This window comes from Trachypithecus francoisi, unplaced genomic scaffold (assembly GCF_009764315.1).
Source record: "Trachypithecus francoisi isolate TF-2019V2 unplaced genomic scaffold, Tfra_2.0 Lachesis_group20, whole genome shotgun sequence".
NCBI classification, from domain to species: Eukaryota; Metazoa; Chordata; class Mammalia; order Primates; family Cercopithecidae; genus Trachypithecus; species Trachypithecus francoisi.
Genome location: NW_022681466.1, coordinates 27660351 through 27688088, shown reverse-complemented (window position 1 = coordinate 27688088; position 27738 = coordinate 27660351). Strand labels below are relative to the sequence as shown.

Here is a 27738-nt window from a genome sequence, read left to right as displayed (position 1 = left end):
GTCAGAGTTTCACCATATTGGTCAGGTTGGTCTTGAACTCCTGAACTCAGGTAATTCACCAACCTTGGCCTCCCAAGTGCTGGGATTACAGGTTTGAGCCACCGTGCACAGCCAACACAGCCAATTTATAAAGATAGGGGAATTGCAATGCAGAAAGGGTAACTCATGGAAAGCTGAATGTTTGGGAGACTGGAGTTTGATTATTATTCAAATTAGGCACCCTGAGCATTTGGGGATCAGAGTTTTTTTTGTTTTTGTTTTTGTTTTTGTTTTTTTTTTTGAGACAGAGTCTTGCTCCATTGCCCAGGCTGGAGTGCAGTGGTGCAATCTCAGATCACTGCAAGCTCTGCCTCCCAGGTTCACTCCATTCTCCTGCCTCAGCCTCCCTAGTAGCTGGGACTACAGGCATCCACCACCACTCCTGGCTAATTTTTTGTATTTTTTAGTAGAGACAGGATTTCACCATGTTAGGCAGGATGGTCTCAATCTCCTGACCTTGTGATCTGCCTGCCCCAGCCTCCCAGAGTGCTGGGATTACAGGCATGAGCCAACGTGCCTGGCCTTGGGGATCAGGGTTTTTAAAGATAATTTGGCAGGTAGAGGCTTGGTAAGTGGGGAATGCTGATTGGTGAGGTTGGAGATGGACTCATAGGGGGTCGAATAGAGGTTTTCTTACTGTCTTCTGCTCCTGGGGGGAATGATAGAAAGGGTTAAACCAGATTAGCAGCCTGGTGGTGTCAGCTAATCCATCAAGTGCAGGGTCTGCATAATATCTGAAGCACTGATCTTAAGTTTTACAGTATTGTTGTTATATACAGGAGCAATTTGGGGAGGTTTAGACTCTTGGAGCCAGAGGCTGCTTAACCCTTAAACCATTAATTTCTAATCTTGGTGGTCCTTCTAAGGGAGACTAGTCCCCAGGGACGAAGAGGGTCTTTTTGAGAAGGGGCTATTATCAATTTTGTTTCAGAGTCAAACCATGAACTGAATTCCTTCCCAGTTAGTTCAGCCTATGTCCAGGAATGAACAAGGACAGCTTAAAGGTTAGACACAAGATGGAGTCAATTAGGCCTAATCTCTTTCACTGTCATAATTTCCTCAGTTATAATTTTTGCAAATGTGGTTTCATGTCTTTTTGCATAACTTGTTTAGTAGTTATTCTACATATTATAACATATTTATAACTTATCACTGTTTATTAAAATATTGTCATTTCGCAAGTTCTAACAAATTGTGGAAGCATTACATCCCTTTACATTCCCATAGTCTCTCCATTTTATAATATAAATATTATAAATATATAAAATATATTAATAACTACCTTAAGTCATTTTTTATTCAACCACCAACAAAAATTTAGAAAGCTGAAAAGAAAAAAAATCCTGACTCACCTCACTTAAAAATATTTTTGTTTACCATGTTTTTTCTTCTATTTTGATATTCTGATTCCTTTTTTTCTCTTTTTAATGTTGAAAGAACTTTCTGTCATTCTTTTTGAAGAGGTCTGATGACAAACAAAAATTACTCATGGGGCCGGGCATGGTGGCTCACGCCTGTAATCCCAGCACTTTTGGAGGCTGAGGCGGGTGGATCACAAGGTCAGGAATTCAAGACCAGCCTGGCCAATATGGTGAAACTCCATCTCTACTAAAAATACAAAAATTAGCTGATCATTGTGGCATGCGCCTGTAGTCCCAGCTACTTGGAGGCTGGGGCAGGAGAATCTCTTGAACCCGGGAGGCAGAGGTTGCAGTGAGCCAAGATCATGCCACTGCACTCCAGCCTGGGTGACAGAGCAAGACTGTGTCTCCAAAAAACTAAATAAATAAAATAAAATACTCATGGTTTTTCTTTATTTAAGAAAGTCTTCATTTTTCCTTCATTTCTCAAAAATGGTCTTTCCAGATTTAGAATTTGGGGTTGAGTATTCTTTCTTTCAGCACTTTTTGAGCTCTGTGACATTTCCTTCTGGCCTGCATGGTTCCTGATGAGAACTTTGCTTTTACTCAAATGGTTTCTCCAAATTAGGTAGTGTGCTGTATCTTCCTCACTGCTTTCAGCGTTGTTTGTTTCAATTTTCAAAAATTTAAGTGTAATTTGTTTATTGCATGAGCTACTTTTAGTTTACCTTGTTTGAGGTTTGTGGAGCTTCTTGAATCTGTAAACTTTTGTATTCTCCAAATTTGGAATGTTTTTAGGCAATTTTTTTGATAATTTTTTAACCCCATTTCCTTTCTCTTCCCCTTCTCAGACTCTGATGCCACGAGTGTACAATCTTTGGTTCTAGTCCCACAGGCCCCTGATGCTCTGTTCTTTTTTTTCCCCCATTATTCTATCTTCTATTTGCACATACCTATTGAGTAATTTCTGTTATTTTAACTTTCATTTCACTCATTCTTTCCTTTGTTTCTTTCATTCTATTGAGTCAAACCACTCTCTCTCTCTCTCTCTCTCTCTGTGCTTTTAAATTTCAACTTTTATATTTTTATTTATAATTTTTTTTAGTTTTTAAAATATCTTCCATTTATTTGCTGAGGCTTTTTAATTTTGCATTTGTTTTAAGCATTTTTGGAGTTGCTTATTGAAACATTTTTTATTACAGCTGCTTTAAAATCTTTGTCAAATAACTCTAAAATCTCTGTCATTCCAGTGTTGGGATCTGTTCAGTGCCTTTTTCCACTCAGTTTGAGACCTTCCTGGCTCTTTGTATAACAAATGATTTTTATTGCCACCTAGACATTTTTGTAGCATAATATGAGACTAGATTTTATTTAAATCTTCTGTTTTAGCTGCTTTCTCGGACACTACTATTATAGGAGAAGGAGGGCACTATCTTATTATGCCAGGTAGGAGTAGGAGAAGTAGGAGTCTGTGTTCCCCCATGGGGCCACCATTGATACCCAAGAGATTTGGGCTCATCACTACTGCTAGGAAAGGGTGAGAGTTTTAGCTTCTTATGTGGTCTCCACTGACAACATGGTGGGGTAGCCTTGTTACTGCTGGCTCTCACAAAACTCCTAAGTACTCTGATACCACCCCAGTGAGGAAAGAGAGGAAGGAGTCCTTGTTATTTTCAGGCAAAGGTGGAAATCTTGACTTCTCATGTGGTCTTCACTGACACTACTCATGGGTCTTACGGGTTAGGGGAGGTCTCATTACCAGCTGGCAGAGGTAACATAGAATAATACATTTATTTAATCTTACAGGAAGTAAAATCCTAATTTTATTAAATTGTACTTTTAAAATCATCCATCTTTTTATTTCATTATGTTTGTTTTTATGGTTAAGGTCTATATTAACATGCAGTACAGTTTTATCATAGTTGTATAATGCTTCTGTAAGAACAATGTAAATGTGCCACTCCGATCTCTTAATATGGGAAAGTATAATTAGAGGCATAATTAACTCACAAGGCTACCTGTCTCTGCTTGATCTACCACTGAGTTCAACCCAAGTCACACTTCCAGTGGGCCATTCACAACCAGTAACTGAGTGTGCTGAGGTATTAGTATGTGCTTATTTCTGCAAGCTGCAGGAGTCTTCCAAAACAGTGACTTGGCTCAACAACACTTGATTGACCTGATCAAACCTCTCTTGGAACTGTGTTATACTATGACACTCTTCCTTTAACTTATCCTTTCTTCCCCTTTCACAGGTGACAGATCTGCATCACAGTCTGAAGGCTTCCTTGGCTTTCTCTGTTTCCCTTCATTTTAACCTTGAAAAAGTTTCCACACATGCCTCTTGGACAGCTAATTCTGTTTTGGTGTCCACTTTTTAAAGGAAATAAGCTAATACAAATCCCTGTTAAAATAATTGTATTCATGTAAAAATAAATCTGTTGACTATAAAACATTAAATAGTAAGAATGCAAGTAGTTAGACATTTAGAAAACCATTACGAATATTGTGAATGATGTTTTAGCATTGAGGAATATTTCTTTAGAGGGTCCAGAAATACTGGAATAATATACCTTGCTATATTTGCTTCAGTTATATTCATATCAATGATAAAATATTCAGATATGTGTGTGGTCTTAAGTATGTCTAAAATTATTTGAACACCTCTCATCAAAAGGTAAAGTTTAATTTTTTATTTCTGTTGAATATGGGAGGCTTCAGAGACATTTTTTAAATAAACAGAATGAGCTAGAAGTGCCAGTGGGTGACTTTTGAAATTAGGCAATGAAGAGCAATACTTTCTGGTTTCTTCCTGGTTCTTTCTCTCTTGAGAGATGGGCCTTGGAAGTCCTGAGACTACATATAAGAAATCCAGCTATCCTGAAGCCACTATCTTCAAGAAATCATGTGAGGAGATCATGTGGGGAGATCGCATAGAGATATATAGAGAAATCCGAGATGTCACGACTCTCTTACACCCAGATGTTTGAGTTATTTTAGCCCAGGCACCAGATATTTGAGTGAATGACCTTTCAGATGATTCCAACTTCTAGCTTTCAGCCACCCTAGTCAATGTGAAGTATGTGAAACAAGCAGGTTCCACCAAGACTGCCCAGATTCTTAAACAAAGTAAATGTTGTTGCCTTAAGCCTAAGATTTAGGGTAGTTTGTTACGCAACAGTAGACTTCTGGATGTGTTAGATCTCTGGATCTTGTTCTTTTGTAGTCTGGTGTTAAAAATCTGACTCTGTTACTGATTTGAGTATGGTTTGTCCCATCTGAAACTCATGGTGGCATTTGATTGTCATTGTAGTGTACTTAGGAAATGAGGACTAATGCGAAATGCTGGGTCATCGGGATGGATCCCTCCTGAATAAATTAATGTCTTCTCTTGGAAGTGACTGAGTTCTTGCTCTTGTGGGAGTGCGTTAGTTCCCAAAAGAGCATGTTGCAAAGAAGGATCCCAGCTTGTCCTGCATGTCTGTTTGCATACTCTCCCTTGACTTTCTGCTTCTTCTTCAAGTCTTGACATAGCGCATGGCTATCACCAGAAGCCACAAAGATGCCAATGCCATGCTCTCAGACTTTCCAGCCACAGAAACTGTGAGGTAAATGAACTTTTTTTTTTTACATAAATTAGTCAGTCTCAGGTATTCTGTTACAGCAATACCAAACAGACCAAAAAAGCCCTCCTCTCAACCAGTAGATACTTTATTTATTTTATCTTTGGAATTATTTTAGTGTAAAGTCCTGAGACTTTACGCTATGGGATGACTTTATTGAAATTTTGGGAGCAAATAAATGCACATAATCAAACTCCCAGATCCTCAGAATAGAATTTTATAAATGTATTTCTTCATGTCAAATTCAAGTACTATAAATGAAAACAGTAAGAGAGATAATAAATGTAGCATGGAAAATAGACTTAACAAATTTACCAATTTGTAGAAACGTATAACCCAGGACCCAGTTTCATTTCATATAATATTCAAAAAGCAGGATCCGGAACTATAGTGAGCTCTTTAAACATATGGCAATCAATAAGACTTGGATGATGGTATTATCTCAGTAGGAGACTGTAAGGCTCTAATGTAAAAAAAAAAAAAAAAAAAAAAGCCACACTGTATCTTCCACACAATTATCAATCCTTTACAAACCTGTCATCAGAACACTTGTCTTTTCCAGCTTTTTGAGCAAAAATATAATTAAAAGCAAACAAAGAAGAAAAATGTTAATAATGCCACACTGTAGGCAGTTTCAAATATATTCAATGTTCATTTCTCCCTTTGTGAAACTGACATCTACTATGTTTAATCAGGCCAAGAACTTAACAAATGTCAGCCTAACTAATTAAGTTTTTATTCAACACATTTGAAACATTCTTTTACCTCCTCAAATAAAAAATTAGTTATACATCTCTTCTAATATAATTATTGATTATTGAAAATAATATAATGACACTAGAAAAGTGCAACTGAAATGTAATTTGCTGACCTGTAATATTCTCATAAAATGAGATGAATATAGGTGCAATAAACTTAAATTTTAAAAAGTGTTTCATTTTCTGAGTGCTCTTTAGGGACAGAAGCTAAATTAAATAAAAATAGTAATGTTCTCAACCCAGAAAAACAGGATCATAAATTTCATTGCATAGCCTATCCAAGTATTATAAGTGATGCCCTGAAAGCCAGCCTACTTAAACAAGACAGCAAGAATTAATATATGGAGTAATATGTACATTGGAAACACGCAATAGTGAAAATGCCAAATTAATTTGGAAATTAAAACCTTAGTAAATTTGAACATGCCTCAATGCACATTTAACTCAGGCTTTAAGAATCATGTAACATCATTTTCATTTTTTCTTATACATAAGTTTGAAGTGACAGACTAATAATGAGACTCAGATATTATTGATGGTAGGGATATTTTAATTTCTGGAATCTGTAAAAATGTCTTTTTCCTCGTACTTTTTTCTCTTTTCTTTTTCTTCCTTGTGTAATTGCTTAGTTTGTTTTGTGCACCTTCTTTTCTTCTCTTACGGTTGAAAAGCTATGAGATATAGCCTACTCTTAAGGAAATACCAAGGTAGAGATATCGTTGATAAGTAAATAGGCATATTATAAATATAAATATAAGTATGAGAAGAAATCAGAGAAAATAAATCAAGTGAGGGTAGAATTAAAGAATATTTAATGGAGGAAGTGGACAATAGTTCAGGCTCCGTAGCCAAAATAGAATAATACAAAAGAACCAGAGGAGAAAACACATCAGTTGGATTCTGAAGCAGCGGAGAGGGAGAATTACAAAGGCATTACTTAGAAAACAATCCATTTCCATGGAAGGAAACTTCATGGAAGACGTGAGACTTGAGTGGGACCTTAAATGACAGCTATGCAATTAATTAGCAAAGAGAAAGTCATATTCAAATTTTATGGAACGTCCATTCAAAATAATGTTTGTTGCCTTGAAATTGGATTGGATTAGGGAAAGAAGATATTGCAAGAATGAAAATATGGGCAATATTCCCAAAGACAATGGGGTGAGAGGACCGAGAAACTGAGTGAGTCAGCCTGGGAAAGAATACAAAAAACTTGACAGTCACACCAAAATATGTGCAGGTGAGGTAGCTGATAATGAGGAGACATTATTGACATGCATAGGTATCAAAATGATTTCTGTGTGATGGATATTTCTTAATCTCAAATACAGAAAATGACAGGAAAAAAATGGTGATTTTTTAAATAGAGCTTCTCCCCAGAGCAACTTCACCCATTTGGATCATCATGTTGAGACATGTGTGAGGTATCAGGGAGCTGGAGTTAGATCCTACAAGACATGGTACAAGTATGCTCATTAGCGATGCCATTTCTCTTATCATAAAGTACAGAGAAGGTGTCAGCTAGGAATGAAATGATGTATTCCCAAAGGGAAACGTTTTTTAAGAGCTACATTGCTCATGGGTTAAATGCTAATGTCCTCTGAGATCTGGCTGGTAATTAAAATGAAAGCTTTGCTACAATATGTCAACCTTTTGGCTATGCAAGAGTAGGAATCTTACAAGGAAGTTACCCAAGCTATTTTATTTGACAGTATCCCAAGTATACCATCCTTTGAAATATCAACAGTCCTCCATTACTCAAAGTAGATGTATTTCTTAGCTTTTATATAGTAGGTAGATGCTTTCTCAGCACTGTTCTAGTTTGTAGGTGAAACATAAAGCTGTGACATACTACTTTAGCTTTGTCAGAACAACTCATGAGGCACTTAGCTGACATCTATTGGAACAGTTAAACAGTTATGAAACTATTCATGTCTCTATGGCCTAAGGAGCAGTTTGCTAAAGATTTGGCACCAGTTCTATTCCATTTGTTTATTTTTTTCCCTAGCAGGACTTTTTTTTTTTTTTTTTTTTTTTTAATCTTTCACAGTCCTGTGTCTCTTTAAGCTTTATGATGGGCCACGGATTTGCATTGGTTGACCTATAATCAATAGGTTAACCTATGTTTAATTACACAGAGTAGCCAGGTGTTAGAAAGAAAAAAAAAAACATGTTTATGTAAGAGATAAGCTTACTCTGGCAGGTAAATTTGCTACCTTTGCACCTGCTGAGACTTTTAGTGACACTTTAAAAGTTCACCCTAAGGTATGAACATTTCAGGAGGGTTTGGTCAGCATTTCTGTGGAGATAAGCAATCAAGGCTACCAAAACAATATAATTCATTCATTCATTCATTTAATCATTTGCTTAATAAGCATGTAGATCAGAGTTCAAAAACTAGTGGCCACTGAGATACATTCAGATCCCAAACATATTATTGTATACCTATGTGAACGCTAAATATCTGAGACAGGTCACAGTCAATTTAGGAAGTTCATTTTTCCAAAGTTAAGGATGTGTACCCATGATACTGTCTGCACTGGTCCTGATGACTTGTGCCCAAGGTGGTCAATGCACAGCTTGGTTTTATACATTTTTTGTTGTTGTTGTTGAGATGGAGTCTCACTCTGTCACTTTGGCTGGAGTGCAGTGGCATGATCTTGGCTCACTGCAACCTCCACCTCCTGGGTTGAAGTGATTCTCCTGTTTCAGCCTCCCAAGTAGCTGGGACTACAGGCACCTGCCACCAAACACGTCTAATTTTTGTATTTTTAGTAGAGACAGGGTTTTGCCATGTTGGCCAGGCTGGTCTCAAACTTCTGACCTCAGGTGATCCACTCACCTTGGCCTCCCAAAGTACTGGGATTATAGGCATGAGCCACTGTGCACGGCCCAGTTTTATACATTTTAGGGAGACAAGAGACATCAATCAATATATGTAAGATGACAATTGGCTTGTTTCAGAAAGGTGTCTGCAGGTTCTAGGTAGATAAGAGACAAATGGTTGCATTATTTTGAGTTTCTGATTAACCTTTCCAAAGGAGGCAATCAGATACGCATTTATCTCAGTAAGCAAAGGGATGACTTTGAATAGAACAGGAGGCAGGTTTGCCCTAAGCAGTTCCCAGCTTGACTTTCATTTTAGCTTAGTGATTTGGGGGCTCTAATATTTATTTTCATTTTACACCTAATAACTTTTAGTTGAATGATTCCCTATCATTTTTAAATAGAAAAATTCAACGTAAGGATCTGAATCCAGGGGTCTCCAGAAAAATTGGAAGATCCGGTGACACAGTTTGCATTCCTGGAGGACAATAATTGACTAGAGCTCAGGATAGGCTATCTCCTTTGAGCTGGCCCCTTTGAGCTCCCATGTTTACCCCATCCTCCCTCTCCTCCTAATTGCTCATATGATTTATATCAGGCATTCTTCAGCTAGGTCCTCAACTACATTATGTATCTGACCTTTGAGTGTGTAGGCTTTAGAGCTTTGCTGGGAAAGGATGCATGTTTTAATACGGGAAAATTAATCCTCTTTGTTGTAGAAGAAGTAGTGTTTTACTCTACATGCCCAGGCGATAGTTAATGAGTACACTAGGTTTCTGCCAAAGGTTCCAATTTATTTTTGATGCAGAGGAGGGAAGAGTTTGCCCAGTTTCTGTTAAACACTTTTAATGGATTTCTGATTCACAGGGCTAGCTCCTCGTAGTCAGAATTATACTTTGTCACTCACTTTTCATTGAATACCCAAGGAAACAGATACCAACTCAAGATAGGCCAACAAGATTCTCTCTCCCAGACATTTGTACATGGATTTTTTCAGTGTCTGCATGTTGACATGGACAGGAGACGGGGAAATACTGTGTAGAAGAGGGCAGTTCCTCAGAAAAGGCACCACCCTCAAGCCTGAAAACCTGTGGCCTGAAGTGAGAAGAGGCATTTCTGTTTTTACGTCCAAAAGCTGCATTTTGACCCAACACTCCCCCCTATTCTGTACCCATATAAACCCCAGACCCCAGGCAGAACAGCATGGCAGAGAAGAATGGCAGAACAGCATGGCAGAGAAGCAGAAAAGAGAAGGAGTGGCTGAACACCAAGAGGAGTTTGGCTGGGGATGATCGGAGAGGAGATCGGCCGCTTAATGGCCAAACTCCAGGTGAAGATCATCTTTCCACTCCATCTGCCTTCCAGCTCCCCATCCATCCCACTGAGAGTTACCTCCACCACTCAGTAAAACCATTACTTTCATCCTTTAAATCCATTTGTAACCCAATTCTTCTTTGACACTGGACAAGGACCCCGGTACAAAGAAGGCACTGAACTGTTTAACATTTAAGCCGTCTGAGGAAAGTAAGGCTAAAGAGCATCCTGTAACACATGCCTACATAGGCTTTGGGGGTCATGGGCTCCCACTTCTGGATACTGCCACAGGGCTGGAACCCAGGGGTACTGGGGCACTTTCCCCAGCTCCTGCACATTACCCATCTCTGTGCTCCCCCTCTTGTAAGGGGTCTGAGTGTGCATGGAGGCTGAACAGGTGAACCACATCCCTGTCACATGTTCTGCAAGGGGGGTGGTCAGGAAAACCTCTCATCTCAATATTACAAGAAGTATAATGAGGAAGTCATATTTTTACAAAATAAATAGCGAGAGTCAGTTTTCAGAGAACAGTGACAGCAATGACAGTGACAAATGAAACAAATTCTCAGAGGAATATATAATTGAAGAATAAAATTCTGAAGACTTTTCAGTTGCTGTTTTCTTGTCTTCCCTTCTCTTTGGAGTTAACAAGATATTATATTTATGTATATTTAAAATAAATGCTCTGCTTTGGCTTGCTTAGTTTAATTCCCGTTACTTGAAACCAACGTGATCTAAACCAGCAGCCAGCAGACTTTTTGGCACCAGGGACCAGTTTTGTGGATGACAATTTTTCCACAGACTAGGCACAGTGGGGGAATGGTTTTGGGATAATTCGAGTGAATTACATTTATAATGCACTTTATTTCTATTATTATTGCATTATAATATATAATGAAATAATTATGCAACTCACCATAATGTAGAATCAGTGGGAGCCCTGAGCTTGTTTTCCTGCAACTGCACAGTTGCATCTGGGGATGATGGGAGACAGTGACAGATCACTAGGCATTAGATTCTCAAAAGGAGCATGCAACCTAGATCCCTTGCAAGTCTGGTTCACAATAGGGTTTACATTCCTATGAGAATCTAATGCAGCTGATGTGACAGAAGGTGGAGCTCAGGTGGTAATGAGAGCGATGGGGAGTGGCTGTAAATACAGATGAAGCTTCCTTCACTCACCTGCCATTCATCTGCTGCAGCTGAGTTCTTAACAGGTCACATATCAGTACTGGTCCGTGGCTGGGGATCTAAACTGTTACAATGGAAAAAGGGAAAAATCTGTTAAGCTGAGGCTCTAACAGATAACATACAATAATGATATTCTTCACTACCCATCAAACTTAAAAAGTAAGGAGAATAACACAAATTCGTCATCTCAGCTTAATTCTGTTGTCTAAAATCTCCTTGGTTTTCTAAAATCAAGCCACATCCTGTACTATTCATAGTTCCAATTTTAAGCTGCACAATTTTAAATCATTATGTTTTTATTATCACTGCTATTCTGTTTTAATGTTTGTTTCTCCTAGTTTGAATGCTATCTCTTCTAAATTTAAATGCAGCAAGTTGGATCCATAAATTAATATTTATTTTATTAGAATTCTAAGAGTAAATACAAGGACATTGAATATTTCCAAGTTGTTTTATAAAACCTCCTTCTGAGCAAGTAGCTTGAGATAGTCTCTTTTCATAATAAAGAAGAAAAATAAAACACCATCTCATTAATGAATTATTTTGCATATGAAATCCATGCAGTCCTGGTATGGGAACCATAAAGATTATTGAGATAGGAATAATGCAGTAAGCCAAAGTGATATTCAGCTCCAGTGACTATTTATTTAAACCAACCTTCAAATGCTTTAGTATAATGTAACAAGTGGGACCATGCCTTAAACTTAATGGTGTCTTTTTTTTTTTCTTATCTCGGACATATCTTACCTTCTAGCAACTCATTGTATAAATGGAAAAAGTGACAGCAAATTCATATGTGTTTCGAAAATGCAATGTATGTACATAGCAAAAGTACTTTATTTCACAATGTTTTACTGAAAGATGTTTTTATACCAGGCCAGTACTCACTATGCCTAGAGATAGGGAACCTACCTACTTTGGACAGCAGGCTGCTAGGTCATATTAAAATGAGGATAACAGTTGAGTCATTGTTCTTTTTATGCGGGAACCACTAATGTTTTTAACCTGCTTTTTTTCATAGTGAGAAAAGGTATTATCTTTATCTCTGTTCAGTCACTATCTCTAAGGATGATAACAATTGCAGCTAATAATTAGTCCTTTTTACAGCACTATTTTGTTGTTCCCTATTGCTCACAAGATCCTTATTAACTATATTTCACGAAAAGGGAAACTGTATCTTAGGGAAGTTAAGCTATTTGTTTAAAATCACACAGCTAAGATGTGACAGAGCAAAAAATTCAGACTACCCGCCAGAATGTGGAGGTAGATGAATCTACCTCTGCTGTGTCTGTAGATGAGTCACTGCACTACAGTTTGTACATGTTTAATGGTTTAAAATTGGTAAACTCCTTTGACCATCACAAAAACAAGATGATAAAAGACAAATGCTATTATTAGAACAACTTCATAGGTGAGTATCTCAGGGAAGTTTGTCTTATAGAAGCAATCAGTATTCCAGTCATAACCCGAATCAGACACTCCAATTCTGTGCTCATTGGATTGGCACTATCTAAGTGAGAATTCTTGGCAACAGAAATTCATTTCAAACTAGCTTAAGCACATAAAGGAAATTTATTTAAGTTATTCATGTGTTCTCATTGAACATAAGGGCAGATGTGTGTTCAGACTAATGAGCAAATGGGACCAAGTTCTCAATACTTGAGTAACTTTGTCTTCATACTTTGTGCACATAAGTTTCATTCTTCTTGCTCTCTCCATAGCCAAGTTGTCCCATTTTCCTTACCTCTTTTTAAAACTGGATCTTTCTGCTTTCTTTTCTTAATCTAGTCCAGAGGTTGGCAAAGTGTTTCTGAGAGAGAGATGGTAATTATTTAGGGTTTTGCTAGCCAAGGGGTTTCTGTAGCAGCTACTCAACTCTGCCTTGCAATGTGGAAAAAATCACAGACAATACCTAAGTAAATAAATTCAACAATGTTCCAATTAAGCTTGATTTACAAAAACAGACAGTGGGTTGGATTTTGCCCATGAGGAGAGATGTAGTGTGCAGACCCCTAATATAGTCCATAAAAATTGATAACAAATTCTAAAATCAGTCCAGGCACAGTGGCTCAAGCCTGTAATCCCAGCACTTTGGGAGGCTGAAGCTGGTGGATCATCTGAGATAATGAGTTCAAGACCAGCCTGACTAACATGGAGAAACTCCATCTCTACTAAAAATACAAAAATTAGCTGGATGTGGTGGTGGGCATGTACTTACATATGTATTGTGTGTGATACCTGTAAAAAGAGCTCTAATTAATTAGCCTAAAGGAAGATAAGTGCTTGGATCAAATTTTTTTAAAAGGAAGATAAAAAGCTATGGTACCTTTCATATGACTTTAATCTTTGAGAAATAAAAACAGCCTAAAAAATTATGGGTAAAAAGCAGATGTCAATATAGATAGGTGGACTAAATTATACAGGTCAGATGCTAGGTTTGCTAAATGTTTTAAGGTTATATATTGCTTTCTGGGTTTTGAGAACTATTTTACTTGCCTGATCTACAATTGATAAGCCCTGGGGACATATAGTACTAACCACGCCCCAACTTTGCTGAAAGGGATAAAATCTTGGCTGCACCTAGCACATAATTAAAAACAACTTACCAGGTTTTACATTAAAGTTAAAAATTGCTAGGCATTACCATTGTAGCATGTAACTGAAACTACTGGAAACAGATTTACATGCAAGGTGTATAAGAACAATAAAATGTGTTTTTGGTAAAATATTACAAAAAAGCATAAAAATGTAAATTCTCACCTAGGGTTAAAAAATTTTTAAGGTATAGAAGATACAACTAAAAGATCAAAAAAGAGGTGGAAGGATTGTAAAGATTAGTCTTGCAAAAACTCCGTGTGTGAACATACTGACTACATTCAAAGGGTATTATATGGTTTTTCTATAAAGTGAATATTAAAATAAAAGCACAACAAGGGACTCTTAAGGCACTAATATGCTCAGGATTATAAAGGGTTTTTTTGCATTTTAAATATCTGAGTCATCATTTTGGAAAACTAAATAACTTACGGTAATCTGGAATTCTATTTTGTAACATCAAGTGTTTTAAACCCCTAAAATATTTCATAGGCTTCTCAAAATCAAACTTCAGTTTCAAAATGATCTTTCCTGATACCTGACTGTTGGATGCTTCAGAGGGCCCCTGGAGTTTCCAAAAGGAAAGTAAACAGGATTATTAGACATGTTTACTTACATGAGATTGCCAAAATGGTGTTCAATCTTCTTTAGGTTATATTTTGGTCGATAATACTTTGGTCAACTAATATATGTTCGAAAATTGTATGGGATTTCTAAAAGTCTAATGTCTTGAGTATACGTTATCAATCATAATTAAGGATGTTATGTTAAGTTATTGTAAACCACAGAGTTAACCAAACTTCTTTGTCAATTGTGCTTCTAACTGTAACTACCCTGGACATTTTATTATTCACAGACAATTGTTGTCTTGTTTTAATCATTTTCAAAAGATGGCTTATAATAAGCTATAGAACTTTGACACAAGACATCCTTTTCTCTCCCTTGTTGGAGGAGGACTCAATTCTACAGCTTCATCTTAGCATCTGGCTTATGATAAGGAGTCTGTGCAGCCCCACAGATATTCTTTTTCCCAAACTCAATTCCAAGATTTGGGTCAAAGCCCTAGGAAAATAAACCGTATCTGAGGGATCCAAAGGTAGATAATAATGGAAGTTAAAAGGCACAATGCAGGTGAGTAGGACTGATTCCTTCTGATTAAGCCAAGCTTACCCCTTCGGAATGCATCCTGAACCCCTAGGACTCCTTTGTAAAAATGACTTCTTTTTCTTTTTCTTCCTCTGTCCTTTCTTCACTGACAGGTAATTGTGTCTCTGTAATATGGGATACTCCACTCACATGCATCCTCCAAACTGGGAAGAGTTAATTTACCAAACCTTAAACTGGGTGGCTTAGGACTTGGCTCAGGGGAAGGGAACCCAGAAGCCTACCATGCAGGCAAAAGGGTAAACATTTTTTTTTTTTACCAGTCGGGCTTTTGGCATCCCCTCCCTGCACAAACTGGTAAAAGTTTTCAGGATTCTTGAGCTGTCCTCCTCCCACTTTGTGTTGTTTTGATACACGTTTTCTAATAACCTGGTTTGTTTCTCCGCACCTTCAAGCCATCAAACTCTAAACAGTCACGCAACTGGAGCCTCATGATGGCCCCTTCTGCTGGGAAACCTTAAATAGGCCTCTGATGGAGCTCTGACTGCCGTTTTCCCAAAAGAGCACCCCCTGTCAGCAATAAGCAATTAACATCAGTCTTCATCCTATGCTTACCCTTATTCTAAAAGCAGTTAGATGTACTTCTTTAGAGGGGTGAATGACAAAGACAGGAGGCAGTCAAGGGTTTCCTGGCAGAACCCCACCTTCAGTCTTAAAACAGCCTAGAGGCTGAAACACCAGTCTGACATTCCTGGATGAAACCCACCCTTTTCCAATTGATTCTTTCTGAATAATGTCCACCTGCGCACTGGGAGGATGGGGTGAGGCCTCGGGAAGTTTGTGCCCTTTGCAGGGGGTAGGAGCCTGGCCTCTCCTGTTCCTGAGTGGTGACTTGGGATTCAATCTGTGAGATGAGGGCCTGTAAATAGGAACCTCTCTTGCTTTACAGAGATTTTTTTCCCCTTTTTTTGCCAATAAATTCCATTCTCCCTCACCCTTCAATATGTTTGTGTGCCTAACTTTTCCTGGTTGTGTGACAAGAACCTGCTTTTTTCTACAACAGTATCATGTCTTAAATTGACCAATTTTATGTTTTTGGTCTGTTATTCATAGCACTCTGCTCTTGGTTACAATTTCCATTCTAGTTAGGCTGTTTTGGATCACAAGAGCCAAAAAGGTTGAGTTAAAATTACATAGACACAGGAAGACATTGTAAAAAGAGTAGTATGTTTTGTGGAATCTAAATACACAAAAGCTTTTAGGTGAAAGGCACAACTGGAAACTGGCATTCCCATGAGGTGAGGACTACCTCTTTTTCCTTTCTTGCATCTGCTTCATAGGCCTCTTTACGAAGATGCCTTCCCCAAATTTCTAGCTCACTTAGCATCAAATTTACTCTTTAATTGTTTTGGGGCTTTATATCCGGTCATCCAAAGGGACCTAGGATTTTCTTTCTCAATTCCAGCTCTGAAATGCCTGAGGAAGAAATCTGACTGGGCTAGTCTGGAATGGAGCTTCACGCTCAAGTCACTCAGGTATGCTCAGAGGATTGGGTTGGATCAGAAAATGACTGTGTCTGCTGTAAGATGTTGATGAGGAAGCAGAGGATAACTTCTAGACAGCCAAGCTGAGCTAAAAAAGAAATGTATGGATGTCTACAATGGGTACACTCACAATTTAAAAAATAAAACACAACAAATATCTCATATTTGACATGTCATCAATGCTAAAATGCTCTTATTCAAACATTTTTAAATGCCCATACATATTTCTAATTTCATCTATCAAAGGAAGAGTTACTGAGCTCTTAAAAAGCACTGGGTGAACCCCAGAAATGAATCCCAGAAAACTTAGGCTAGAATATTTTATAATTTAAGGAACAAGTACATATATGAGAGCAATAGACCCTTGAACAGCACAGGTTTAAATTGCACGGACCCACTTATATGCTGATTTTCTTTTGCCTCTGCCACCCTTGCGACAGTAAAACAAACACCTCCTCTTTCTCCTCCTTCTTAGCCAACTCAATGTAAATATGACAAGGATAAAGACCTTTATGATGATGCATTTCAATTTAAATACATTTATATATATTTTAAATATGTTGTCTCATGATTTTCTGAATAACGTCTTTTCTCTGGTTTACTTCATTCTAAAAATACAGTACATGATAAATATACAAAATGTGGGTTCACGGACTGTTTTAAGTCATTGGTAAGGCTTCCAGTCAGCAGCAGGCTATTCATAGTTAAGTTTTGTGGAAGTCAAAAGTTATATGTGGATTTTTAACTGTGCTGTGGGTTTGCACCCCTCACTCTCGTGTTGCTCAAGGGTCAACTATAAAAGTTTTCCTCCACTGTAAAAAAAAAACAAAAAACAAAGACAACCCCACAGTACCTTAAAAATATAAGATAATTTTATTTATTTATTTATTTTTATAAAAAGTCCCAAAGGTAAGCTGTTAGGGAGTCCAGAACAATTCCACAATGTCAACTGGGACCCAGGCTCCTCCTGTTTTACCTCTCAGTCATCCTTACTTAACATGTGCTTATCACATCCTAGTCACAAGTGAGATGACTCACAGGAAGCACTGAATTGGTATTTCAGGAAGACAAAGAACGAAAGGCTCACACCAGCTGATGCTACCCATGATCTTAGCTATAATCCCAAGAAGCAATTGACCAGCTGAAACAATTCACTTCTTAGGGTGCATTCTTAGAAGTCCCACCCAATAATGTCTGCATAAATCTTATATGTCAGAAATTAGTTATATGGGAAGCAGAAAATATATTTTATGGAAGCATATTGTAGATCTTAATAAGGAAGAAGGAGAAGAATGTAAATTAATTAAGCAATTGGCCATCTCTGCATTCTTAGATATTCACATAAATAAATATAATTTTAGATAAACTTACAGCTATTCAGAAGATACAGAGAGTATTTCTGTAGTGGGTGATTATGGAACATTTTACTATATCAGATTTTAAACTGTTAAAGGTATAACAGGAACATATGTTAATAGAGTGGGGGTGAAGAGAAATTGATGCTAGTTACTAGAAATAAAGAGGAGGAGGAAAACTGTAGGGCAGGCACCAAGAAAACCAACAGTGTGGTTATGGCACAGAGACTGTGAAAGGAGGAATGGGATGCAATATTAGAAAATCTTGGCCAGGTGTGGTGGCTCATGCCTGTAATCCCAGCATTTTGGAAGGCTGAAGTGGGCGGATCACCTGAGATTGGGAGTTCGAGACCAGCCTGACCAATATGATGAAACCCCATCTCTACTAAAAATACAAAATTAACCAGGTGTGGTGGCACCTGTCTGTAAACCCAGCTACTTGGGAGGCTGAGGCAGGAGAATTGCTTGAACCCGGGAGGCAGAGGTTGTGGTGAGCCTAGATCGTGCCATTGCTCTCTAGCCTGGGCAACAAGAGTGAAACTCTGTCTCAAAAAAAAAAAAGAATCTTGAATCCTAGTTAGATGAAAGATTTAGAAAGGCCATTTGAAAGCTAAAGAGTTAGTTCTAACTAAATATGAGATATTTTTCCTTGGAAGGATTTGAAGGAGGGGAATGCCTTGAATAAACCTCTGTTTCAACATTTCTTCACTATGGGGCAAAATACATATGACCCCAGAGGCAAATTATGAAATAATTGGCTACAGGCACATTTTTCTTCAAGGTGCAGTCCACTAATTTAAAAAGTATAAAAATATTTTACAACTACATTGACTTAAAATGAAACATATCAGCAGTATATGTGGAAATGCTTTCTCTGACTTAATCATTTTATAAGTTCTAATTTTAAAAGAAATTAAAATATTTTCATGATACCCTAAGAGGATCATGGGTCCTAAGCATGGTGACTATTTTGCTAAATAGATTAGCTATCTGTCCCTGACTTGCCCATAGAGAAACTACATCATTTATAAGACTGTGTATCCCCAAGACAACAGGGAAAATGTTTCCAGGGCATGTCAGAGATCTTCAGGGTAGCCTCTCCTAAAACAGGCCCGGAGGCCGAGGAAGAAAAAAGTGGTTTCCTGGGCCGGGCCCATGGCCCCTGTGCTGTGTGCAGCCTAGGAACTTGGTGACCTGCATCCCAGCCACTCCAGCCATGGCTGAAAGGGCCATGTGACAAAGGGCAGTGAGACAAAGGGAAGAGATTTAAAAGCCAACGTTCCATATAAATTAACATTTTAAGGGGATTAGTTGGAAATAAAAGTGGAAGAGCCAGAGATAATGTTTTGGGTTTCCTCAACCAATCCTAAGGAACACTGTTGAATAGATGAGGTTCTCTGTTCATTTTGTTGCTCTTCCCTCTCTCCTGGAAACAAACTTCCAACATCTAATGTTGTTAGGCTGATCCTTCTGCTTTTCTCCCATATCATCATCTCTACTGACCTATCATTATACTTGATATAGTTCATTATTCTTTCTGCCTTGATATATCCCTTCTTTGGTGCATCCAGAACATCTACTTGCCTGGTTTTTAGCAGTATTCCTGGTAAATCCTCTGACTTTTATGCTGATTCTCCCTCATGTCCCTGACTTTTAATATTGAACCTCTTTTCTTTTCTACATGTATATTCGTTATCTGTGATATTTCTTTGTATATAGTTCTACGCCATGGCTTTAAATTTTATACATGACATATTTATATATCCAGGTTGGATTACTGCCTTGAAATTTATAACTATATACCCAACTTCTCACTTGACATATGGATTTGGAAATCGAATAGTTGTCTCAAGCTTACTTTGTCCAGGACTTAACTCAGCATATTTGTATTAATCCATTTTCATGCTGCTGATAAGGACATACCTGATCCTGGGAAGGAAAACAGGTTTAATGGACTTACACTTCCACATGGCTGGGGTGGCCTCACAATCATAACAGAAGGCAAGGAAGAGCAAGTCACATCTTACATGGATGCTGGCTGGCAATGAGAAAGAGCTTATGCAGGAAAACTCCCCCTTTTAAAATCATCAGATCTCATGAGACTTATTCACTATCATGAGAACAGCTTAAGAAAGACTTGTCCCCATGAATCGATTACTTCCCACTTGGTCCCTCCCACAACATGTGGGAATTCGAGATGAGATTTAGGTGGGGACACAGCCAAACCATATCAATATTATACCACAAACTCTACCTGAAGTCTTCCTCATATCACTTATGGCCAACTCCATTCCTCATTTTATCCATTGCTCAAGCAAAAATCTTGGTGTCATCTTTGACTGCTCTCTCACACTCATTTGTAGCTATTTAATAATCCTATTAGCTCTACCTTGAAATTACAGTCAGAAGATGACCACTTTGTTAACATATTCTATAGCATAGATTATGTTATTAACTTGTTAAATATTTTTCTTCCTTTCCCCTTGACCCCTGCAATCTATTATTAAAACAGTAGAGTGATCATCTTAACATATAAATGAGATCATGATACTCCTATGCAGAAGACACTCCAACAGCTATCTATTGAAGTCAAAGTAAAATTACTTATTATGACAGAAAATTCTGCATGATCAGACCCTCGTCACCCTCTAACTTCATCTCCTATTGCTTCATTTCTCATCTCTTATCAAGTCATTCAGGGATCTTTGTTGTTTCTTGAAACATCAGCCATACCCCCGCCTCAGTGCCTTTGCACTTGCTATTTCCTTTCTCCAGAGGGCACAACCTTCTAGGTATCTGCATAGCCAAGTACCCTCATTTTATTCAACATATTCTCTTCTCTGGGAGTATTTCCATAATCAATCTCCAACTGGCATAAAATTATAACCCTACTTCTTCATATCCTAATTCCTGTTTGCGGTTTATTTTCAGCTCCTAGAGAACAGGGATTGGGTCTTTCTTTTTTATTAATATAACCCTAGTGGCTAAAGCACAGTGGACTGACACATAATATATGTTTATGAATTAATATATAAGTGGTTTGCCCATTCATTTTGCTTCTCTTACTAAGAACTTTGATTCACCAATGAAGTCTCTGGCACCACTAAATGTGTTTGCTTTTTCAATCCTATTTTCTCTCAATTCTGTCAGAAAACTAAGTCTGATAAATCAGTTTAACCAAAATCATTTAATACCTGTATCTACTATGACTTTCAAAATGTTTTATTTTAATTTAAATGGGAGGACTTTATGAATAATCAATTTGTGAGTTTCTGAGATATGGCAACTTCAGCTACAGAAACAATATGTTAGAGAACACATCACTTCTCAAAATATAGAGCATTGACAGTTACCTATGTAACTGAGAGAAAATGCCTCTGATGCTTTCTTTGATTTATCGAGCATAACCAACTAGAAAATAGAATTGCTTCCTTGGAACTCTATATGATATGAGACAACTACAAATATCTGATTTCTCAAGTGTACTAAATTCTAACAACTACCTGTTTCTAAGTAGAAATGTATTGAATATACGACTATTCTAATATTGGATCTGTTGGGTTCTTTGGAGCTGCATTTTATTTGGAAGCCAATATTTCACTCATGTTTAACATAGTAGCAAAATAGAAGGACTCTAATAGACATTAAAAAAAATTCTATTACAGGTGAGAAGCCCCTTTTCTGGTTTGTTTATTTATTTATTTGAAGGATGTTAAAAGGAGATTTCAATCATTTTTTTTCTATGTAAAGCAACTGTGTAACTACCCAACATGCTGTGCCCAGATAGAGCTGATTTATCAAGTCAGGGGAATTGTGACAGAGAAAGAGTTTAATTCACACAGAGCTGGCTGAACAGAAGACTGGAGTTTTATTACTCAAATCAGTCTCCCAGAAAATTAGGAGACTGGGGGTTTTTAAGGATAATTGGCAGGTAGCAGGCAGGGACTGGGAAGTGTTGATTGGTCAGGTCAGAGATGAAATCATATAGCATTGAAGTGGGTTCTTTTTGCTGTCTTCTGTTCCTGGGTGGGTTCATAGAACTGGTTGAATCAGATTACCAGGCTAGATGGTGCCAGCTAGTGCATCAGAATGCAGGATCTGAAAAATGTCTTCAGCGCCAATCTTGGTTTCAAAATAGTGATGTTATTTCCAGGAGCAATTTGTAAGGTTAGGGATCTTCTGGTCTCTGGCTGCATGGCTCCTAAACCATACTTTTTAATCTTGTGGCTAAATTTGTTAGTCTAACGAAGGTAATTTGATCCCCATGCAAAGAAGGGGTTTGTTTTGGGAAATGTCTGTTACCATCTTTGTTTCAAATTTAAATTTTAAACTAAGTTCCTCCCAAAGTTAGTGGGGCCTACGCTCAGGAATGAAGAAGGACAGCTTGGAGGTTAGAAAGAAGATGGAATCAGCAGGTCAGATCTCTGTCATTTTCATAATTTTTTATTGTTATAATTTTTGCAAAGGCAGCTTCAACTGATTGTGCAAAATGTGTATGTGCGCATGTATATATAGCAGGGGTTGACAACAAGGTTTCATTTGCCTCAATTTACATACCAGAATAATGAAGCAAAACAAGCTCTCAATAGAATTTGATTGCATTAAATTAAATTGTATTTCTCTATATGCATTTACGTCTTAACATTTATACATATATTCACATTAATATACACAAGTTTGAAAGTAAGCAATATATAAATAAAGGATAATTGTCTCTGTAAACATATTAGGAGAGTACCTGGCCTCATCAGGCTATGAGAATAGGTAAGAATTACTATTCTTAAAGAAGGGTACCTCAAGAAATTTAATAATCAAGCTCCCAAAGATCTAGGATAAAAAGGGAATCCTAAAAGCAGCAAGAGAAAAGAAAAAAATAACATGAAATAGAGCTCCAATATGTCTGGCAGCAGACATTTCACTGGTAACCTTACAGACAGGGAAAGAGTGGCAAGACATGTTTAAAATGCTGAAGGCAAAAAAAAAAAAAAAAGCTTTCATCTTAGGACAGTATATTCAATATATAGCCTTCAAACATAAAGGATAAATAAAGATTTTCCAAGACAAACAAAAGTTGAGGAACTTCATCAATACCAGGGCTGTCCTAAAAGAAATGCTGAAGGAAGTACTTCCATCAGAAAGAATGAACACTAATGAGCAATAAATAATCACCTGAAGGTACAAAACTCTCTGGTAGTAGTAGGTACACACAAAAACACAGAATATTATGACACTATAACTGCAGGGTATAAACTACTCTTATCCTAAGTAGAGAGACAACAAAGAAATTTCTGACTTATTCTGCATTACATATTGCATGGATCTAACTAATATTTACAGAACATTTCATCCAGAACATTTTCCCCACTACGTGGATCATTCTAAAGAATAGAACATGTATTAGGTCACAAAACAAGTCTTAATACATTCACAAAAACTGAAAAAATATCAAGAATCTTCTTCAACTACAATGGAAAAAAACTAGAAATCATTCACAAGAGAAATTTTGGAAAGTGTACAAACTCACGGAAATTAAACAATATGTCCATGGATGACCAATGAGTCAATGAAGAAATTAAGAAGGACATAGAACAATTTCTTGAAACAAATGACATTAATACCAAAACCTATAGAATATAGTGAAAACAGTACCAAGAAGACAGTTTATACCTATAAATGCCTATGTGGAAAAAGAACAAAAAACTTCAAATAAATAACCTAACAATTCATCTTAAAGTGCTAGAAAAACAAGAGCAAACTAAACTCAAAGTTAGTTGAAGAAATGAAAAAAATCAGAGAAAAATATTTGAAATTAAAATGAAGAAAACAATATAAAATATCAACAAAGTGAAAAGTTGCTTTTTTTGACAAGACAAACAAAATTGATAAAACTTTTAGCCAGACTAACTTAGAAAAAAATAGAAAAGAAAACACTAATGAAATCAGAGATGAAAAAGGAGACATTGGAACTGATAGCACAGAAATTCAAAGTATCTTTAGTTGCTACTATGAGCAACTGTATGCCAGTCAGTTAGTAACTATAGAACAATGAATAAATTCCTAGACATGTACAACCTGCCATAATCAAACCATGAAGAAATCAAAAGCCTGAACAGACCATTAACAAGTAATGAGATTGAAGCCATAAGAAAAATTTTCCCAGCAAAGGAAAGCCTGGGACTTGATGGCTTCACGGCTGAATTTTACCAAACATTTAAAGGGAAACTAATACCAATCCTACTTAAACTGTTCCTAAAAATACAAGTGACTCATTCTAAAAATAGAGGAGACTCATAAACTCATTTCTATGAAGCTAGTATTATCCTAATACCAAACCAAAGACACATTAAAAAAACCAAAAACCTATAGGCCAGTATCTCTTGATGAGTATTGATGAAAAAATTCTTGACAAAATACTAGCAAACCAAATTCAACAGCACATTGAAAAGAACATTAATCATGACAGAGTGGGATTTGTCTTAGGGATGTAAGGATGGTTCAACATATGCAAATCAATGTGATACATCATATCAACAGAATGAGGGGAAAAATCCACATGATTATTTCAATTTGTGCTGAAAAATCATTTGATAAAATTCAGCATTCATTCATGATAAAAACCCTAAAATACTGTATATAGAAGGAACATACCACAATATAATGAAAGCCATATATGACAGACCCATAGCTAGTATTATACTGAATGAGAAAAAATTGAAAGCCTTTTCTCTAAGATCTGGAACAAGATCAGGATATTCACTTTTACCACTGTTATTCAACATACTACTTGAAGTTTTAGTTAAATAAATCAGACAAGATAAAGATATAAAGGGCTTACAAACAAAAGGAAGAAGTCAAATTATACTTGTTTGCAGACAATATAACTTTACATTTGGAAAAACCTAAAGACTCCACCAGAAAAACTAGTAGAACTACTAAATAAATTTAGTAAAGTAGCATAATATACAATCAATATACAAAAATCAGTAGCACTCTATATGCCAACAGTGAGAAATCAGAAAAACAAACCAAAAAACTAATTTCGTTGCAATAGCTACAAATAAAATAATATGTCTAGGAATAAACTTAACTAAAGGAGCTATAGATCTCCATAATGAAGACTACAAAATATTGATGCAAGAAATTGAAGAGGATACAAAACAACGGAAAGATATTACATGTTCATGGATTGAAACGGAAGGAAAAATATTGTTTATGTTCATCCTATCCAAAGCAATCTACAGATTCAGTGTCATCCCTATCAAATTATCAATGTCATTCTTCACAGAAGTAGAAAAAGCAATTTTTAAAAAGTATATAGAATAACAAAAGATCTAGACTAGCCAAAGCTATCCTGAGCAAAAAAGAACAAACTGGAGAAATCATATTACCCTACTTCAAATTACACTACAGAGTTACAGTTAATCAAAATAGCAGGGTACTGGAATAAAAACAGACATGTAGGGCAATGAAACAGAACAGAGAACCCCAAACAATTCTATATATCTACAGTTAACTCATTTTGGACAAAGTTGCCACAAACATATATTGGAGAAAAGATGGTCTTTTTTCAACAAATGGTGCTCAGAAAACTGGATATCCATATGTAGAAGAATGAAACTAGATCCCCACATCTTGCCATACACAAAAATTAATTAAAAATTGATTAAAGACTACATCTAAGAATTCAAAGTATGAAACTATTAAAAGAAAACACTGGTGTAACTCTCCAAGGCATTGGTATGAGCAAAGATTTCTTGAGTAATACTCTATAAGCACAGGCGACCAAAGCAAAAATGGACAAATACAATCACCTTAAGTTAAAAAGCTTCTGCACAGAAAAGGAAGCCATCAACCAAGTGATGTGACAACCTACACAATGGGATAAAATATTTGCAAATTACCTATCTGACAAGTGATTAGTAATCAAAATATCTAAGAAGCTTAGATTATTCTATAGGAAAAAATCTAATAATTTGATGAAAACATAGGTAAACTATCTCAATAGTCATTTCTCAAAAGAAGACATACAAATTTCAAACAGATATATGAAAAGGTGATCAACATCTCTGATCATTAGAAAAATACCAATCAAAACTATAGTAAAAATTTTCCCTTGCCACAGTTAAAATTTCTTTTATCCAAAGACAGGCAACAACAAATGCTGGTGAGGATATGGGAAAAAGGGAATTCTATTACTCTGATGGTGGGAATATAAATTAGTACAACCACTATGGAGAACAAATTGGAAGTTCCTCAAAAAACTAAAAATGGAGCAAACCTGCAATCCAGCATTCCTACTGCCAGGGGTATACCCAAAATAAGAAAATCTGTATATTGAGGTGATATTTGCATTAATATATTTACTACAGCACTATTCCCAATAGCCAAGATTTGGAAGCAACCTAAGTGTCCATCAACAGATGAATGAATAAAGGAAAAGTGGAAATGTGATACATATACTCAACGGAGTACTGTTTAGCCATTTTAAAAAAATGTGATCCTGACATTTGCAACAACATGGATGAAATTGGTGGTGGTCATTATGTTAAGTGAAATACGCCAGGCACAGAAAAACAAACCTTACCTGTTTTCTCTTATTTGTGGACACTAAAAATTAAAACAATTTAAGCCATGGAAATAGAGAATAGAAGGATGGTTATCAGAGGCTTGGAAAGTTAGTGGGCAGGTAAGTAGAAGTGGGGATGGTTAATGGATACCGAAAAATGTTAGAAAGAATAAATAAGACCTGGTATTTTACACCACAACAGGATGACTATAATCACTGTTAATTTATTGTACATATTAAAGTATCCAAGAGTCTAACTGAATTGTGTGTAAAGCAAAGAATAAATATTTGGGTAGATGTATACTCCATTTACTCTGATGTGATTATTATGCATTGTATCTCTTATGTACCCCATAAATATATGCATCTCTTATGTACTCAAATTTTAAAAAATGAAAAGGAAGGTCAATATTTGCTATGACTAAAACACTCACAAACAGAACCCCAACAATTCTTATAAATCAATCACACAAATGAGGACGAGAAAGGAATCAAATGTCAACACAACAGAATTTCATCAAACCACAAAGAAAACAGAGAAAGGAAAAAAGAACATCTAGAACAACTTGAAAACAATGACGTGACAGTAACTAAACCTCACACATCAATATTAACACTCAATGTAAATAGATTAAATGTTCCACCTAAAAGACTGAAGAATGGATAAAAAGACATGATCCAACTCTATACTACCTACAATAAATTCGCCTTTCCTGTAGACACATATAGACTGTAAATCAAGAGGTGGAAAAAATACTCCATGCAAATGGAAACCAAAAGCAGGCAGCAGTAGATATACTTATATCAGATAAAATAGTATTTAAATCAAATAAAGTAAAAAAGACAGAAAAAGATCATTATATAATGATAAAAGGATCAAGTCAACAGGAGGATTATAGCAATCTTAAATATGTATGCACCCAACATCAGAGCACTCAAGTTCACAAAACAAATTTTACTAGACATAAAGAAGGAGATAAACAGCAACACAATAATCGTGGGGGACAATCTTAAAATTTCAGAATTGAAAAAAAAAAATCTTAAAAACCTTATGGAGACCAAAATAGCTTGAACAGTCAAGGCAATCCCAGCAAAACAAAGCGGTAGGCATCACATTACTTGACTTCAAATAATACTACATGGCTATAGTCACCAAACAGCATTGTACTGGTACAAAAATAGGCATGTAGATTAATGGAATAGAATAGAGAACCTAGAAACAAATCCACATACCAAAAACCAACTGATCTTTGACAAAGTCAACAAAAATATACACCAGAGAAGACACACCATTTTCAAAACATGGTGCTGGAAATATTGGAGAGGCATACATAGAAGAACGAAACTGGACCCATACCTCTCACCATATACAAAAATTAACTCAAGAAGGATTAAAGACCTATATGTAAGATATGGACCTATAAACATTCTACAAGAAAACCTAGGAATAATTATTCTGGAC

The 27738-nt window shown here is 36.5% G+C and overlaps 1 long non-coding RNA gene across 1 annotated transcript; it reads left to right on the top strand.

Annotated features, from left to right (window-relative positions):
• Positions 1-1007: 1007 nt before the first annotated feature.
• Positions 1008-18183, top strand: LOC117066491. Its single transcript, XR_004430359.1, has 3 exons — positions 1008-1129; positions 5045-5050; positions 18146-18183. It is a non-coding gene; the product is annotated as an uncharacterized LOC117066491 (long non-coding RNA).
• The last annotated feature ends 9555 nt before the right edge of the window (positions 18184-27738 follow it).